Source organism: Lynx rufus, unplaced genomic scaffold (assembly GCF_022079265.1).
Source record: "Lynx rufus isolate CCGP_SWC_20201006 ecotype Redwood Valley unplaced genomic scaffold, mLynRuf1.p SCAF_15, whole genome shotgun sequence".
NCBI lineage: Eukaryota > Metazoa > Chordata > Mammalia > Carnivora > Felidae > Lynx > Lynx rufus.
In genome coordinates this window covers 56,613,517-56,630,812 of record NW_025814829.1, presented here as the reverse complement: position 1 = coordinate 56,630,812, position 17,296 = coordinate 56,613,517, and the positions used below count along the sequence as shown (strand labels likewise).

At 40.1% G+C, this 17,296-nt stretch overlaps 1 pseudogene; it reads right to left on the bottom strand.

Annotated features, from left to right (window-relative positions):
- Nucleotides 1–283: 283 nt before the first annotated feature.
- On the bottom strand, nt 284–784 carry LOC124509880 (ferritin light chain 1-like; annotated as a pseudogene).
- Nucleotides 785–17,296: the final 16,512 nt, after the last annotated feature.

The following is a 17,296-nucleotide window of genomic DNA, read 5'->3' as shown; positions in this document are numbered from 1 at the left end:
CCATTTCTTCTGTCTCCCCAAGCGTGCACATTCACACGTCCTTCTTCACATAAGGAAGAAAAGTGAGCTTAGATTTGTATAGGCTTTAGTTTAATTATACAGTTGACTCTTGAACTTCCTGGGTCCACTTACACGCAGAATTTTTTTTTTTTTTTTCCTGAAAAATGAGTTACCATTTCCATTTGGTCCAGGACTTGAGAGCGGCTCCGGGGTGGTTAAAAAGCTGCCTACTGGCTTCAGGGAGAGACTCAGGCACAATCCCCAACACCAGGGGTCTGCTGGGCTACTGAAGCTCAGAGGTGAGCCTCTGAACAGACACTTGCGCCCCCCATCCTGGGGTGGGGCTGGCCAGCCTGCACAGGTGCGGCAGGTGGTCGCCCGACTTCCTGTTGAGTTTCACTGCTTATCCCGGAAGTGGCTCTCCAGGAAGTCCCAGAGATGGACGTCTTTGTGGGCAGAACCCCAGGCATGCAGATCCAAAAGAGCCTGGTTCGGGTTCTTCTCCAGGACCATAAGGGCTTCCATGGCCCCCGGGGTTTTACCCACGCATCTTGAGGAGGCTTCTGCACCTGGGGGAGAAGACGAGGTCTCCCACCGGTTTGCATCTTCAGGAGACGCAGGGCGCACTCGCGCTTCTCCTTAATCACCCGGGGAAGAAGTGGCCCACGGCCTGCAGAGCACATGTCCTTGTGGGAAATAGAAGCCCAGAGAGAGGCAGGCTTGCCAGCCGGTTGATGGCAGCCTCCACCTTGGTGGAATAATTCTGACGAATCTGAGAGCGCATGAGCAACAAGGAGCGAAGTTCAAAAAACGGTGTGGGCTGGTCCTGAAAGGCAGAGGGTGGCTGAGACGGTGGTTCTGAAGGTAATTACTGGAAAAGAGGTTGGAGACTGGAAGAAGGGGCGCTCCTGGGTCTGTTCCAGCCAAACACTGGTGAAGCAAGACACGGATTGGGGTACATGCAGTTTTTACAGCAAAGTACTCTAAGTGTATTTTCTCTTCCATACGATTTTCCTAATCACACCTTTTTCTAGTATAATACATTGTGAGAATGTGGCATTTAATACAGTTAACATAGAAAATATGTGTTAAACCTCTGTTTATGTTACTGGTAAGCTGGTCAATGGTAAGCTATTGGTAGTGAAGTTTTGGGGACTCGAAAGGTAGATGCAATTTTCAATTGTGTGGGGGTTGGCTCCCCAAAGCTCTGCATTGTTCAAGGATCAACTGTGATTACTCTTGACAACCTGAATTTCTTCCATCCCAGCCAATCGCACCCTGCCCAAACCCCCCTGAAGCTGGACTAACAGAAGAGCTAAGAAATGACACCTTGTACCTTTTCCTCACACAGTTGGAGGGCTGTGATGCTTCCTGCTGTCACTTTGTAAATTCGGGTGACACCCAGGACCAGGGTTCTCCGCAATTGTCTCTCTAACTCATGAGGCTGGGGCCAAGGAAACGCCTTTGTCAGGAAAGATGCTGAAGTTGCCAGTTGGTAATTTTCATTATCAGCAAACCTCCACGGTCCGCTTGCGCAAAATCATGGTCTCATCCAAGAAAAGACAGTAAAAAAAGAATTGAAATTAAGTCGGAAGCCAACCAAAATACCAACATTCTTCATTGGCTGATGGGTTTTTTTTTTTTTTTTTTGGCAGATATGAGAGAAAATAACTTACCTTGAACTTCTTCTGAGGGTTAAAACCTTCTCCAGGTCATGTGCAGGCTCTGCAAGTGACCTTCAAGATCTTTAAGACAGTAGTAAATTATTTCAAGTGGCTTTTCCATGGTCTTCAATCTTTAACAACAACAACAACAAAAATGGTATATTTTGTGGTAGATTTTAATTTTTCAGAGGTAAAGGTGTCTTCTTTGATGCTCCCTTTTAGCTCTTTAACATACATATCTGTATTTGTGACCCATGGGGAATGACCAAAGACAGTGCTTTAACTCAAGAAGTTGAATTTTGGTCTTTGTTTTCTTCGAAGTCCTTGGCTCGCTTTGTTTATTTTCAAGAACATGCCTGTCAAACATCCAAGTCAGCACAACCATAGTTTGCCTGCTGCTGTAAGTTTTTCATTCAAGTAAAAACAGTGTTCAGGGTGAACAGTGGGTAGATGTGCTCACAAGGTGAGCAGTTACCCTAGTGCTTTTATGTGAGGCAGCTATGAAACCCCAGTGCACAGCAGAAGACCTTGATGTACAGCTCCCATTTTGTTACACAGCATGAAAAGCAAACAGTGTTTTAGTATTACTATGGAAGTGGTAGGATTGTGGGCATCACCAGGGGTCCAGGGACCACACTTTGAGAACTGCCATTCTAAGATGTAAAATGCTTCAGACTTTTTTAGTTCAGTCTCATTCCTCTCTTGTAGGATAAAGAGAGGCTTTTGGGATTTGGTTACATATATTTATCAAATACAAAATTCCTAGGAGTTCTAGGTCCTTTGCCTTTCCATAAAAATTTGAGAATCAGCTTGTTGATATCTATGGTAAATCCTTCTGGGATTTTGAATGAGTGTGTGTAATATCTGTAGTCCAATGTGGGGAGAAAGTGAGTCTTCCAGTTATTTACATGATGTATGTTTCCATTTATTTACGTCTTCCTTGTTTCCTAAGTTGGAAATGGTGATGGTGATGGTGGTGGTCCTCCTTCACCTCCTCCTCCCCCTCCTTCCTCTCTTGTCTCTCTTCTTCTTTCCCTCCTCCTCCTCCTCTCTCTCTTCCTCACCAACTCCTCCTTTTCCTTCTTTTTGGTGCTATTGAAAATGGCACTTAATTTTTTTCAGATTCTTATTGTTCATTTCTGGTAAATAGGAATATTGTTCACTTTTTTGTATCGAATTGATCTTGCATCCTGTGACATTGCTGAATTCACTTGTTGAACTCAGGACTGACTCTGGGATCATTTTGGGCATGACTAGGGATGGATGTTCTACATAGCCAATTTTTGAATTCAAACATTTTTGTTTCTTCCTTTCCAATCTGTGTTTTATTTATTTGTCTTGCTTTATTGCATTTCCAATATATTGATGGATAGAAGTGGTGAGAAAGGGTATTTTTGTCTTGTTGCTGATCTAAGGGTGAAACCATTCAGTCTTTACCATTAAGAATGATGTTAGCTGTAGGGTTTCTTTCTTTCTTTTATTTTTTAACATTTATTTACTTTTTTTAGAAAATATATGTAATTTATTGTCAAATTGGTTTCCATACAACACCCAGTCCTCATCCCAAAAGATGCCCTCTTCAATACCCATCACCCACCCTCCCCTCCCCCCCCACCCCCCATCATCCCTCAGTTTGTTCTCAGTTTTTAAGAGTCTCTTAGGCTTTGGCTCTCTCCCACTCTAACCTCTCTTTTTTTCTTTTTTCCTTCCCCTCCCCCATGGGTTCCTGTTAAGTTTCTCAGGATCCACATAAGAGTGAAAACATATGGTATCTGTCTTTCTCTGTATGGCTTATTTCACTTAGCATCACACTCTCCAGTTCCATCCATGTTGCTACAAAGGGTCATATTTCATTCTTTCTCATTGCCATGTAATACTCCATTGTGTATATAAACCATAATTTCTTTATCCATTCATCAGTTGATGGGCATTTAGGCTCTTTCCATAATTTCGCTATTGTTGAAAGTGCTGCTATAAACATTGGGGTACAAGTGCCCCTGTGTATCAGTACTCCGGTATCCTTTGGGTAAATTCCTAGCAGTGCTACTGCTGGGTCATAGGGTAGGTCTTTTTTTAATTTTTTGAGGAATCTCCACACTGTTTTCCAGAGTGGCTGCACCAGTTTGCATTCCCACCAACAATGCAAGAGGGTTCCTGTTTCTCCACATCCTCTCCAGCATCTATAGTCTCCTGATTTGTTCATTTTGGCCACTCTGAGTGGTGTGAGGTGATATCTGAGTGTGGTTTTGATTTGTATTTCCCTGATGAGGAGCGATGTTGAGCATCTTTTCATGTGCCTGTTGGCCATCCATATGTCTTCTTTAGAGGAGTGTCTATTCATGTTTTCTGCCCATTTCTTCACTAGATTATTTGTTTTTCGGGTGTGGAGTTTGGTGAGCTCTTTATAGATTTTGGATACTAGCCCTTTGTCCGATATTGCATTTGCAAATATCTTTTCCCATTCTGTTGGTTGCCTTTTAGTTTTGTTGATTGTTTCCTTTGCTGTGCAGAAGCTCTTTGTCTTCATGAGGTCCTAATAGTTCATTTTTGCTTTTAATTCGCTTGCCTTTGGGGATGTGTCAAGTAAGAAATTGCTACGGCTGAGGTCAGAGAGGTCTTTTCCTGTTTTCTCCTCTAGGGTTTTGATGGTTTCCTGTCTCACGTTCAGGTCCTTTATCCATTTTGAGTTTGTTTTTGTGAATGGTGTAACAAAGTGGTCTAGTTTCATTTTTCTGCATGTCGCTGTCCAGTTCTCCCAGCACCATTGGTTAAAGAGACTGTCTTTTTTCCATTGGATATTCTTTCCTGCTTTGTCAAAGATGAGTTGGCCATACTTTTGTGGGTCCCACTTTGGGGTCTCCATTCTATTCCATTGGTCTATGTGTCTGTTTTTGTGCCAATACCGTGCTGTGTTGATGATTACATCTTTGTATTAGAGGCTAAAGTCTGGGATTGTGATGCCTCCCACTTTGGTCTTCTTCTTCAAAATTACTTTGGCTATTTGGGGCCTTTTGTGGTTCCATAGGAATTTTAGGATTGCTTGTTCTAGCTTTAAGAAGAATGCTGGTGCAATTTTCATTGGGATTGCATTGAATGTGTAGATAGCTTCGGGTAGTGTTGACATTTTGACAATATTTATTCTTCCAACCCATGAGCATGGAATGTTTTTCCATTTCTTTATATCTTCTTCAATTTCTTTCATAAGCTTTCTATAGTTTTCAGCATACAGATCTTTTACATCTTTGGTTAGATTTATTCCTAGGTATTTTATGCTTCTTGGTGCAATTGTGAATGGGATCAGTTTCTTTATGTGTCTTTCTGTTACTTCATTATTAGTGTATAAGAATGCAACTGATTTCTGTACATTGATTTTGTATCCTGCGACTTTGCTGAATTCATGTATCAGTTCTAGCAGACTTTTGGTGGAGTCTATCGGATTTTCCATGTATAATATCATGTCATCTGCAAAAAGCGAAAGCTTGACTTCATCTTTGCCAATTTTGATGCCTTTGACTTCCTTTTGTTGTCTGATTGCTGATGCTAGAACTTCCAGCACTATGTTAAACAACAGCGGTGAGAGTGGGCATCCCTGTCGTGTTCCTGATCTCAGGGAAAAAGCTCTCAGTTTTTCCCCATTGAGGATGATGTTAGCTGTGGGCTTTTCATAAATGGCTTTTATGATGTTTAAGTATGTTCCTTCTATCCTGACTTTCTCGAGGGTTTTTATTAAGAAAGGATGCTGAATTTTGTCAAATGCTTTTTCTGCATCGATTGACAGGATCATATGGTTCTTATCTTTTCTTTTATTAATGTGATGTATCACGTTGATTGATTTGTGAATGTTGAACCAGCCCTGCATCCCAGGAATGAATCCCACTTGATGATGGTGAATAATTCTTTTTATAAGCTGTTGAATTCGATTTGCTAGTATCTTATTGAGAATTTTTGCATCCATATTCATCAGGGATATTGGCCTGTAGTTGTCTGTTTTTTTCTGGGTCTCTGTCTGGTTTAGGAATCAAAGTAATACTGGCTTCATAGAATGAGTCTGGAAGTTTTCCTTCCCTTTCTATTTCTTGGAATAGCTTGAGAAGGATAGGTATTATCTCTGCTTTAAACGTCTGGTAGAACTCCCCTGGGAAGCCATCTGGCCCTGGACTCTTATTTGTTGGGAGGTTTTTGATAACCGATTCAATTTCTTTGCTGGTTATGGGTCTGTTCAAGCTTTCTATTTCCTCCTGATTGAGTTTTGGAAGTGTGTGGGTGTTTAAGAATTTGTCCATTTCTTCCAGGTTGTCGAGACTGTTGGCATATAGGTTTTCATAGTATTCCCTGATAATTGCTTGTATTTCTGAGGGATTGGTTGTAATAATTCCATTTTCATTCATGATTTTATCTATTTGGGTCATCTCCCTTTTCTTTTTGAGAAGCCTGGCTAGAGGTTTATCAATTTTGTTTATTTTTTCAAAAAATCAACTCTTGGTTTCATTGATCTGCTCTACAGTTTTTTTAAGTCTATATTGTTTATTTCTGCTCTGATCTTTATTATTTCTCTTCTTCTGCTGGGTTTAGGGTGTCTTTGTTGTTCTGCTTCTATTTCCTTTAGGTGTGCTATTAGATTTTGTATTTGGGATTTTTCTTGTTTGTTGAGATAGGCCTGGATTGCAATGTATTTTCCTCTCAGGACTGCCTTCGCTGCATCCCAAAGCGTTTGGATTGTTGTATTTTCATTTTCGTTTGTTTCCATATATTTTTTAATTTCTTCTCTAATTGCCTGGTTGACCCATTCATTCTTTAGTAGGGTGTTCTTTAACCTCCATGCTTTTGGAGGTTTTCCAGACTTTTTCCTGTGGTTGATTTCAAGCTTCATAGCATTGTGGTCTGAAAGTATGCATGGTATGATCTCAATTCTTGTATACTTATGAAGGGCTGTTTTGTGACCCAGTATGTGATCTATCTTGGAGAATGTTCCATGTGCACTTGAGAAGAAAGTATATTCTGTTGCTTTGGGATGCAGAGGTCTAAATATATCTGTCAAGTCCATCCGATCCAATGTATTATTCAGGGCCCTTGTTTCTTTATTGACCATGTGTCTAGATGATCTATCCATTGTTGTAAGTGGGGTGTTAAAGTCCCCTGCAATTACCACATTCTTATCAATAAGGTTGCTTATGTTTGTGAGTAATTGGTTTATATATTTGGGGGCTCCCGTATTCGGCGCATAGACATTTATAATTGTTAGCTCTTCCTGATGGATAGAACCTGTAATTATTATATAATGCCCTTCTTCATCTCTTGTTACAGCCTTTAATTTAAAGTCTAGTTTGCCTGATATAAGTATGGCTACTCCAGCTTTCTTTTGACTTCCAGTAGCATGATAAATAGTTCTCCATCCCCTCACTTTCGATCTGAAGGTGTCCCCAGGTCTAAAATGAGTCTCTTGTAGACAGCAAATAGATGGGTCTTGTTTTTTTATCCATTCTGATACCCTACGTCTTTTGGTTGGTGCATTTAGTCCATTTACATTCAGTGTTATTATAGAAAGATAAGGGTTTAGAGTCATTGTGATGTCCGTAGGTTTCATGCTTGTAGCGATGTCTCTGGTACCTTGTCTCACAGGATCCCCCTTAGGATCTCTTGTAGGGCTGGTTTAGTGGTGACGAATTCCTTCAGTTTTTGTTTGTTTGGGAAGACCTTTATCTCACCTTCTATTCTAAATGACAGATTTGCTGGATAAAGGATTCTCAGCTGCGTATTTTTTCTGTTCATCACATTGAAGATTTCCTGCCATTCCTTTCTGGCCTGCCAAGTTTCAGTAGAGAGACCCGTCACTAGTCTTATAGGTTTCCCTTTATATGTTAGAGCACGTTTATCCCTAGCTGCTTTCAGAATTTTCTCTTTATCCTTGTATCTTGCCAGTTTCACTATGATATGTTGTGCAGAAGATCGATTCAAGTTACGTCTGAAGGGAGTTCTCTGTGCCTCTTGGATTTCAGTGCCTTTTCCCTTCCCCAGATCCGGGAAGTTCTCAGCTATGATTTCTTCAAGTATACGTTCAGCACCTTTCCCTCTCTCTTCCTCCTCTGGAATATCAATTATGCGTAGATTATTTCTCTTTAGTGCATCACTTAGTTCTCTAATTTTCCCCTCATACTCCTGGATTTTTTTTATCTCTCTTTTTCTCAGCTTCCTCTTTTTCCATAACTTTATCTTCTAGTTCACCTATTCTCTCCTCTGCCTCTTCAATCCGAGGTGTGGTTGTCTCCATTTTATTTTGCAGCTCTCATTTATAGCATTTTTTAAGCTCCTCCTGGGTGTTCCTTAGTCCCTTGATCTCTGTAGCAATAGATTCTCTGCTGTCCTCTATACTGTTTTCAAGCCCAGCGATTAATTTTATGACTATTATACTAAATTCACTTTCTTTTATATTGTTTAAATCCTTTTTGATCAGTTCGTTAGCTGTCGTTATTTCCTGGAGATTCTTTTGAGGAGAATTCTTCCGTTTTGTCATTTTGGATAGTCCCTGGAGTGGTGAGGAACTGCAGGGCACTTCCCCTGTGCTGTCTTGAATAACTTGTGTTGGTGGGCGGGGCCGCAGATAGACCTGATGTCTGCCCCCAGCCCACCGCTGGGGCCACAGTCAGACTGGTGTGTGCCTTCTCTTTCCTTCTCCTAGGGGTGGGATTCACTGTGGGGTGGCATGGCCTGTCTTGGCTACTTGTGCACTGCCAGGCTTGTGGTGCTGGGGATCTGGCGTGGTAGCTGGGGTGGATCAGCAAGGTGCACAGGGGCGGGAGGGGCAGGCTCAGCTCGCTTTTCCTTAGAAGATCCACTTCAGGAGGGGCCCTGGGGCACCGGGAGGGAGTCAGACCTGCCTCTGGAGGGATGGATGTGCAGAAGCACAGTGTTGGTTGTTTGGGCAGTGCAAGCAAATTCCCTAACAAGAACTGGTTCCCTTTGGGATTTTGGCTGGGGGATAGGTGAGGGAGATGGCACTGGCGAGCGCCTTTGTTCCCCACCAGGCTGAGCTCTGTCATCCGGGGCTCAACAACTCTCCCTCCCACTGTCCTCCAGGCCTCCTGGTCTCTGAGCAGAGGTGTTAGCTTGTAACCTTCCAGATGGTAAGTCCCGCTTGCTGTCCGAACACACTCCGTCCGGCCCCTCCTCTTTTGCAAGCCAGACTCGGGGGCTCTGCTTTGCCAGCGGGCTGCCCCTCCCCCCCAGCTCCCTCCCGCCAGTCCGTGTAGTGCGCACCACCTCGCCGCCCTTCATACCCTCTTCCGTGGGCCTCTAGTCTGCGCTTGGCTCTGGAGACTCCATTCTGCTAATCCTCTGGCGGTTTTCTGGGTTATTTAGGCAGGTGTGGGTGGAATCTAAGTGATCAGCAGGACGCCGTGAGCCCAGCGTCCTCCTACGCCGCCATTTTCCTCTGTCTCCTCTTTCTTTCTTTTTTTTATGTCTTTTATCAGGTTAAAAACATTCCCTTCTGTTTCTGGATGGTGGATAGTTTTATTTATTTATATATAAACCTTTATTCTTATTTTTTATTTTTTAAAATTTACATCCAAATTAGTTAGCATATAGTGCAACAATGATTTCAGGAGTAGATTCTAATGCCCCTTACCCATTTAGCCCATCCCCCCTCCCACAACCCCTCCCGTAACCCTCAGTTTTTTCTCCATATTTATGAGTCACTTCTGTTTTGTCCCCCTCCTATTTTTATATTATTTTTGTTTCTCTCTCCTTATGTTCATCTGTTTTGTCTCTTAAAGTCCTCATATGAGTGAAATCATATGATTTTTGTCCTTCTCTTACTAATTTCACTTAGCATAATACCCTCCAGTTCCATCCATGTAGTTGCAAATGGCAAGATTTCATTCTTTTTGAATATATATATATATATATACACTTGCAAATCAAGTGAGATATATGTATGTGTGTGTATATATATATATATATATATATATATATATATACTACATCTTCTTTATCCATTCATCCATCGATGGACATTTGGCTATTGTCGATAGTGCTGCAATAAACATGGGGGTGCATGTGTCCCTTCAAAACAGCACACCTGTATCCCTTGGGTAAATGCCGAGTAGTGCAATTGCTGGGTTGTAGGGTAGTTGTATTCTTAGTTTTTTGAGGAACCTCCATACTGTTTTCCAGAGTGGCTACACCAGCTTGCATTCCCATGGATAGTTTTTATCATTAACGGATGTTGAATTTTGTCAAATGCTTCTCCGTTTCTTTTCAATTTCCTTATAATGTATTTCTTTTAATTCATTAATATAATGGATTTATATTGAATTATTTTAAATGTAAAGCCAACCTTGTATTTCTGGGGCAAAGCCATTTGGTTGTGATGTTTTATCTTTTTATATGTTGTTCAATTTAATTTCCTAAAATTTTGTTGGGTATTTTTATATCTATGTTTATTAGAGATATTGGTCTGTAGTTTTCAAAGACAAAATTTCTTTGTCTGGTTTTAGTATTAGGGTACTGCTGACCTCATAAAATGAGTTGGGGTATTCCTGTGTCTAATTTCTGGAAGATATTATTTAGAATGTCTATATTTTTTCCCTTAAATATTTGTATTACTAGTGAATTGGCTGAGCCTGGAATTTTCTCAGTAGTTTTTAAATCACATTCATTTTTAAAAGTATAGATTGAGAACTCTTAAGATTCTTTATTTCTTTCTGAGTGAATTTTGGTAGTTTTTGTCTTTCAAGGTATTATTCCATGTTGTTTAAATTGTTGAATTTATAAATTATATTTAATTTAAAAGTTGTTGAATTTATGAGCAAAAATTTGTTGGTAACATTTTTCTTTAAATATCTACATGGTCCGTCGCAATGTTCCCTCTTCCATTGCAAATATTTTGGGGATTTTTAAGATATCTTTCCGCTTTTACTTTCTAGGTTACTTCTGTTCTGGTCTGAGGTCATACTTTGAATAATTTCAATACCTTTAATTTTGTTGAGGTTTAAAATATGTATTCTATGCTTCTTGGGTAGATGGTTCTATAAATGTCTTCTTTATCCTTACTGATTTTGTGTCTGTTCTGTCAGTCACTGAGAGAGGCATATGAACTCTCCAAGTATATCTGTGAATTTGTCTGTTTCCACTTTCAGTCCTATCTGTTTTCACTCTATGTATTTTGATGCTCTGCTTTTAGGCATTAGTTACACTGAGGAATGGTGCTTGTTCTTAGAGGGCTGACCTCTTTATTATTATGTAATGAAGTTCTTTATCCCTGGTATCATGTCTTTCTCTGAAGTTTACTCTTTATTATTTTGAAAATATTATAAAAATATTAATACAGCTACTCCAACTTTATTTGATTGGGGTATTTATAGTGTTTTTTCTCTCATTTTACTTTTAACCTATATAGGCATATATTTCTTTTTCTTTTTTTAAATGTTCACTTATTTATTTTGAGGAGAGAGGGAGAGAGAAAATTCCAAGCAGGCTCTTCTGTCTACACTGTGCCTGATGTGGGACTCTGACTCACAGAACTGTGAGATCGTGACTTGAGCTGAAATCAAGAGTCAGACACGTAACCAGCTGAGCTACCCAGGTGCCCCTCTATGCATATATTTCAAATGAGTTTCTTGTAGACAGCATCAGTTGAGCTATCCTTTTTAAAAATCCAATATGACGATCTTTTAATTGGTGTTTCTAAGTTTGTTGTGTTTAGACTGTTTGTAGTTGATATAATTATTTATATGGCTGTATTAAAATCTACCATCTAATAAGTTTTTAAATATTTGTTCTATTTATTCTTTTATGTTTTATCCTCTTCTGCCTGTTCTTTAGTTAATGGACTTAATTCAGCTAAATTATTACATTATGATTACATTTAAAACAAGAACAAGTATTATGTTGCTCTTTAAATTTATTTATACTTCTCTTTAAAATATTTTTAGTGTTTGCCATAGAGTTTATGATCTACATCTTTATTTTTTTTTTTAATTTTTTTTTTCAACGTTTATTTATTTTTGGGACAGAGAGAGACAGAGCATGAACGGGCGAGGGGCAGAGAGAAAGGGAGACACAGAATCGGAAACAGGCTCCAGGCTCTGAGCCATCAGCCCAGAGCCCGACGCGGGGCTCGAACTCACGGACCGCGAGATCGTGACCTGGCTGAAGTCGGACGCTTAACCGACTGCGCCACCCAGGCGCCCCATGATCTACATCTTTAATCTAAATCTATCTTTAGTAGTACTACCTTTATAAAAGTAAAATATATTGCTACTATTATTGCTTTAGATAGTGGTCCTTTGGAGAAATTAAAAGTATGAAAAATAAATATTATCTTTATTTCATTTCTGACACTTTGTATGTCTTTGCATAAATGTAAATTTCTATCAGGTATCATCTACCTAAAGGAAGCTCTTTTAAAGATTTTTTTGTAGTGTGGATCTGACAGCGGTGGTTCTCTCCATTATTGGCCTGGGGAAAAAATCCTTATTTCTCCTTTATTTTTTGAAAGATACTTTCCCTACAGATAGAATTTTGGGTTGATGGTTTTCTTTTTTTCTTTTAGCAACTTTACTTACGCTTCATTATTTGCTCATGGTTTTCATGGTTTCAGACAGATTCTGTTGTACTTCTCTCCTTGGTTTCATCTCTCTAGGGCCACCTGTCTTTCTAGTTCAGCCTAGTTGGTTGCCTTGAAATCTCAGGTTCCTGATGGATTTAAGGAAAGTCATGAAATTATACTCTGCCAGGCTTTTTGTTTTGTTTGTTTTTTTTTGTAAGGATAAAAGTAAAATTCTGTCTAGTTCTCCACACCCCAAGCAGAACTCATAAATCCCCCCCCCCCAATTTATGGAACTAAGTTTGCAGAGAAATAAGTAATGCAGTGAGCTGATGCACAGTATTTGTGAATATTACTGTGCACCTATTTCTTAGAAGCAACTGTTCTTAGTGAAAGCATCACTGAAATATCAGTAAACAATGGACAAGAGAATATTTAAGGTTAGGGAACCATCCTGCAGATTTCAGTGTGCTCAGTTTCAGTGGCCAATACGTTGTCCGATTTCTTCCATAGTCAGAATGGAAGGACCATCCAGCCCGAGGGTGAAAATTATAACACACCTCATTTCCTTTTCCTTGCAACCCTGACTTCTACTGGTTTATATCTTAGCTTATAATGGGTGAATAGGGGCACCTGGTTGGCTCAGTCAGTTGAGCGTCTGACTGTTGATCTTGGCGCAGGTCCTGATGTCACAGTTTGTGAGTTTGAGCCCTGTTTTGGGCTCTGCACTTGTCAGTGCAGTGCTTGGTATTCTCTCTCCCTCCCTCTCTCTCTGCCCCTTCCCCCACTTACACAGTAACTCAATCTCTCTCTCAAAATAAATGAATAAACTTTAAAAAATAATGAATTAATACTATCTCTATGGGTTATGACAAATATTCCATTTAGTTCAATGTTGCAAACTGCTATCTGTCCACTCAGAGCTCCTTATGCCATACCATGAATATGGAACAGAGAGGGTTATCATGTTGATTGCACTGATTCATCTCCATTATCCAGGGGGAATAAGATTGTCCCTACACAATGGCAGCAGGGAGATCATGCCCTGAAAAGAAGTGATTCTCTGGAGCAATTTTTGCTGCCATCGGGTGCAAAGGAAAAGTTAATTGACATCTGTAAGAACATACAGACAGGAAAAGGGTCTCAGAAATTCTGGGAATGAAGTGTTGGGTCTCCCTACCATGTATAGAACCCTAGCTTTCTTTGGTGCTGGCTGAAGGTGGTAGGAACTTAGAATAGGAAATAGAGAAAGAGAACCATTAAACCAACGACAGCCTTGTGAAGAGCTGCAGAAATAGGAACATAACACTTAACTGTACTTATCTCTTGATGTGCCATGTATATATTCTAGGCTTTTAACTACTTTTATTATTCTTTCCTATATATTTTCCCAATGTTGTGAATAAAGGTTATGTTGTGATGATTAATTTTACAATTTGGTTTATAAGCAATGGACATCAACAAGAATCACGAAAGAACTACATGTTTTGTTGTTTAGTGGGGCTCATGAAAACAGAGTTAGGGATAATCAGTGGGGTGAATCATAATCTCTGAGCTTCCAAGTCTCTGGTCAAAAGGTTACTGGCAGATGCCTGGATGGCTCAGCCAGTTAAGCTCCCAATTCTTGATTTTGGCTCAGGTCATGATCTCACAATTTACGAGATCGAGCACCATGTTGGACTCTGTGCTGATGGTGCAGAGTCTGCTTGGGATTCTCTCTCTCTCTCTCTCCCTCTCTCTTCCTCTCTCTGTCTCTGCCCCTCCCCTGCACACACACACACACACACACACACACACACTCTCTCTCTCTCTCTCAAAATAAATGAACTTAAAAAAAAAAGGGTAGTGGCAGAAATAGTAAAACTCACCATATATCCGTGTGTTGCCCATCATTTCCAAGCCTTCTTGCAGCTGAGTCTGTCCTGTGTGACTCGTTCTAGCTAATGATCAATGTGTGAGAGTGACATGGGCTTTGGGCTAAGGCAGTTTAGAGCTGTGTCACTTCTGTGTTTTCTTCCTCCACTACTAAAATCTTGGAGGCCCTGTGTCCAAGGTGGTGTAGCCACAAAAGCAGGCTGGGCACTCTGCATATTTCTTTTATGAGTAAGAAATAAATCTTTATTGTGTTAAACCACTGGAATTTTGAGGTTATCTTTTTATTGTATATAGCCTTCCTATCCTGACCCAGACTGCAGCATTGATGGCCCTCCCCCCACACACAATTATAATTTTATTTTATGATATAATGGTATCATATATGGCATATAAATAGAAAGTTGTGAGCAAACCTGTTATGCATTGCTTATTTGCTACCATGTTAACCCAGAAATCTCCATTTCTATGCCATGGATTTTTATGTATGTGTATGTATGTGTTTGTGATACACACACATACACATACACACATTCCCATGGCATGTACATATACACTATGGAGATATAGATCTAGATATAGGGACAGATGTAGGTCTCAAGTTCTTTCTTTACTGGGAGCGATGGTTCAGAAATCAGAACAAGATAATATATGTTCTTCCACTGTTACCAAATGAGGCCCTTGTTTTCTTAAGCAAAATCAAGTTATGCTATCTCTTACTTTGAATAAGCTTGATTCAAGAGACTGACTCAAATAACGTATACAAAGACTGAGATGCATTTGGCCTCCATGTCAGAGTCTCTCTAAAATGCCTAACAGTGAGCACCTAACAGTATAGTCCTTTTTTATTAAGATTTTCCCTATAAAAAAATAAAATGGTGGTTAGAGGCATAATGACTTTTTCTAATTAAGCTTTTCTTAGAATATGCCAAACTTTTACCTTTCTTGTCTGTTTTCTCTGTACGAAGTTTAAAATGGAATGAAAAAAGTTTTTGTGCATTTTTTGAAAGATCAGGAAACTTACAGGTTGAAAATACTTTGCTGGTTCCCTCATTTGCAAAATGAGAACAGTTAGACCAAGTAATCCCAGAGGTTCTTTTCTGCTCTAAAATTAAGTGATTCTGCTATTGAAAAAAATGCAGTTTTGTGGTGCCTGGGTGGCTTAGTTAGTTGGGCTTCTGACTCTTGATTTTGGTTCCACTCATGATCCAACAGGTTGGTGAGTTTGAGCGTGGCTGGACTCAAGAGTCTGCTTGAGATTCAATCTCTCTCTTTCTCTCTGCAGCCCTCACTCACTCTCTCTCTCTCATGCATGTCCTCTCTCTCTCTCTCTCAAAGATAAATGAACATTAAAAGAAAAATTGTAGTTTTCATGAAATGTATCCAAGGTTAATTTAATTTGGGGTGATCTTTATTATCTTTAGATTTTCTAAGTGATGTAATAGGATATATTACCCTCTGGAGGAGGGAATCAGTCACCAGGATATGGGAGATGAGAGCCTAGTGTAACCATTTTTATCTTCACTAATGGTACCTGGATACAAATCTACCACTTGGCAACAGACATACCTTTGAGGTCCACTGGATCTGGCCCCAGGGGTGATGGGGGAACCTGCTGAAAGGCCTGCTTGACCAGAAACATTTCTTCCCAGCCCTACCCCAGGCTGTGCCCATACTCCATGGCTATCATGCACTGCATTTGGGGTTGCTCTGATAGGCTGTTAACTTCACTGGAAATACAAACAACTACCAACGACTGCCTTAAATGAAGTGAGAAGGTCAGGGAAATCAGTTATTCTACCTATAGGCACTGCTTCTCCAGTTTCTTTCTCCACTTTACAATTGAGGATTAAAGACTGTCCCTCCAATCAGGGAAAACGTCTTGACAAACTCATCCTTATTATGTTATAAGGAACTTACTGTACAGTCTCTCCAAAGATAATTATATTTTAAAATAGACGTAATGGGAAAAGATAGACTCAACACAAACAAATGAGCCTCTAATGCTGTAATTTCATACATTGGATGGTAGGGCTCCTAGCAATCCCGTTTTTTTAAGTAAGGAGACTATTTGACCTGCCCCAGGCTGGCTCTGCTCTTTGGATCTAATCACATGTAGCTTAATCTTTGAGCAAATTTATTAAACCACCCACTGTTTCCAAGGACTTTCTGACATTTCCAAAGAATTCTTGTAAACCAGATGTATTAGTAAGCAGATCAACTCTCACGGATAAGATTTCGTGATCCTAGGTCAATGTCTTGTCCCTGTTTTGACTCATGTTTTAATGATCAACAATCATCTTCAACCCTGGCAAAGAGGCAGATAAAATAAGTCCTCTGTCTTAATAGCTGTTCTCATTATCTTGGCAAAATCCATCATCCAGGAGTTGAAACCCATCCAAAAGCAAATTCCATTGTCCAGGACCTGAACCTCATCCAATAGCTAGCACCCTCCCAGACAGAGCGGGCCTTGGAAGCGAGTCTCTGAGCCCCGGCTGGCTGGAGCTGTGTGAAGTCCTTAGGTACAGTTGGTTGTGGAGGACTTCATTACAAGATAGAAACCCTAAAACCCAGCAATAGAACTATACCATCTCCCACTCTTAACCTAGGTAAAACCAGAGAAGAATAGAATTTGATTTTAATTGTCTGGCGCAGACTCTTTGATATAATTAGACAACAAATAGGCAACATTTTAGTAGAAACACAAAACAAAACAAAACAAAACAAAACAAAGCCATGAGGTTTGGAGCCAGAAATCCAGGTTTTAAATTCTGTCAGTTTGGTGATTATCTGGCCTCAGATAATTAACTTATCCTTCCTGAATGTCTGTGTCCTCATCAAGAGCAAGAATGAGCATTGAAGCAGTGACAGAAAACAGGATAATCCCCACTCCGCATTGCATTTGTGTGCATTAATGGCTGGGAATATAAGACTGTCAGATGCAATGCCTGTTTCTGACAGAGCTCGTCAGCTGTCTTGCCCTTCCCCCAACACTTCTGTCCTTCTCCCTTGAGACAAAGTGGGATCAGCATTTTATTCCTCAGCACACACCATTTTTTACAACTGCTGCCTTCCAGTGGATTAACAAGGCATTCATAAAGCACGCATTATATAAAAAGCCATTTTCTCTGTGATGTGGAAGATATAAGAGATATGGGCTTGAACTCAAGGTATTTGAACATGACAAGGTTCATATACGAAACTGTTCAGTTGC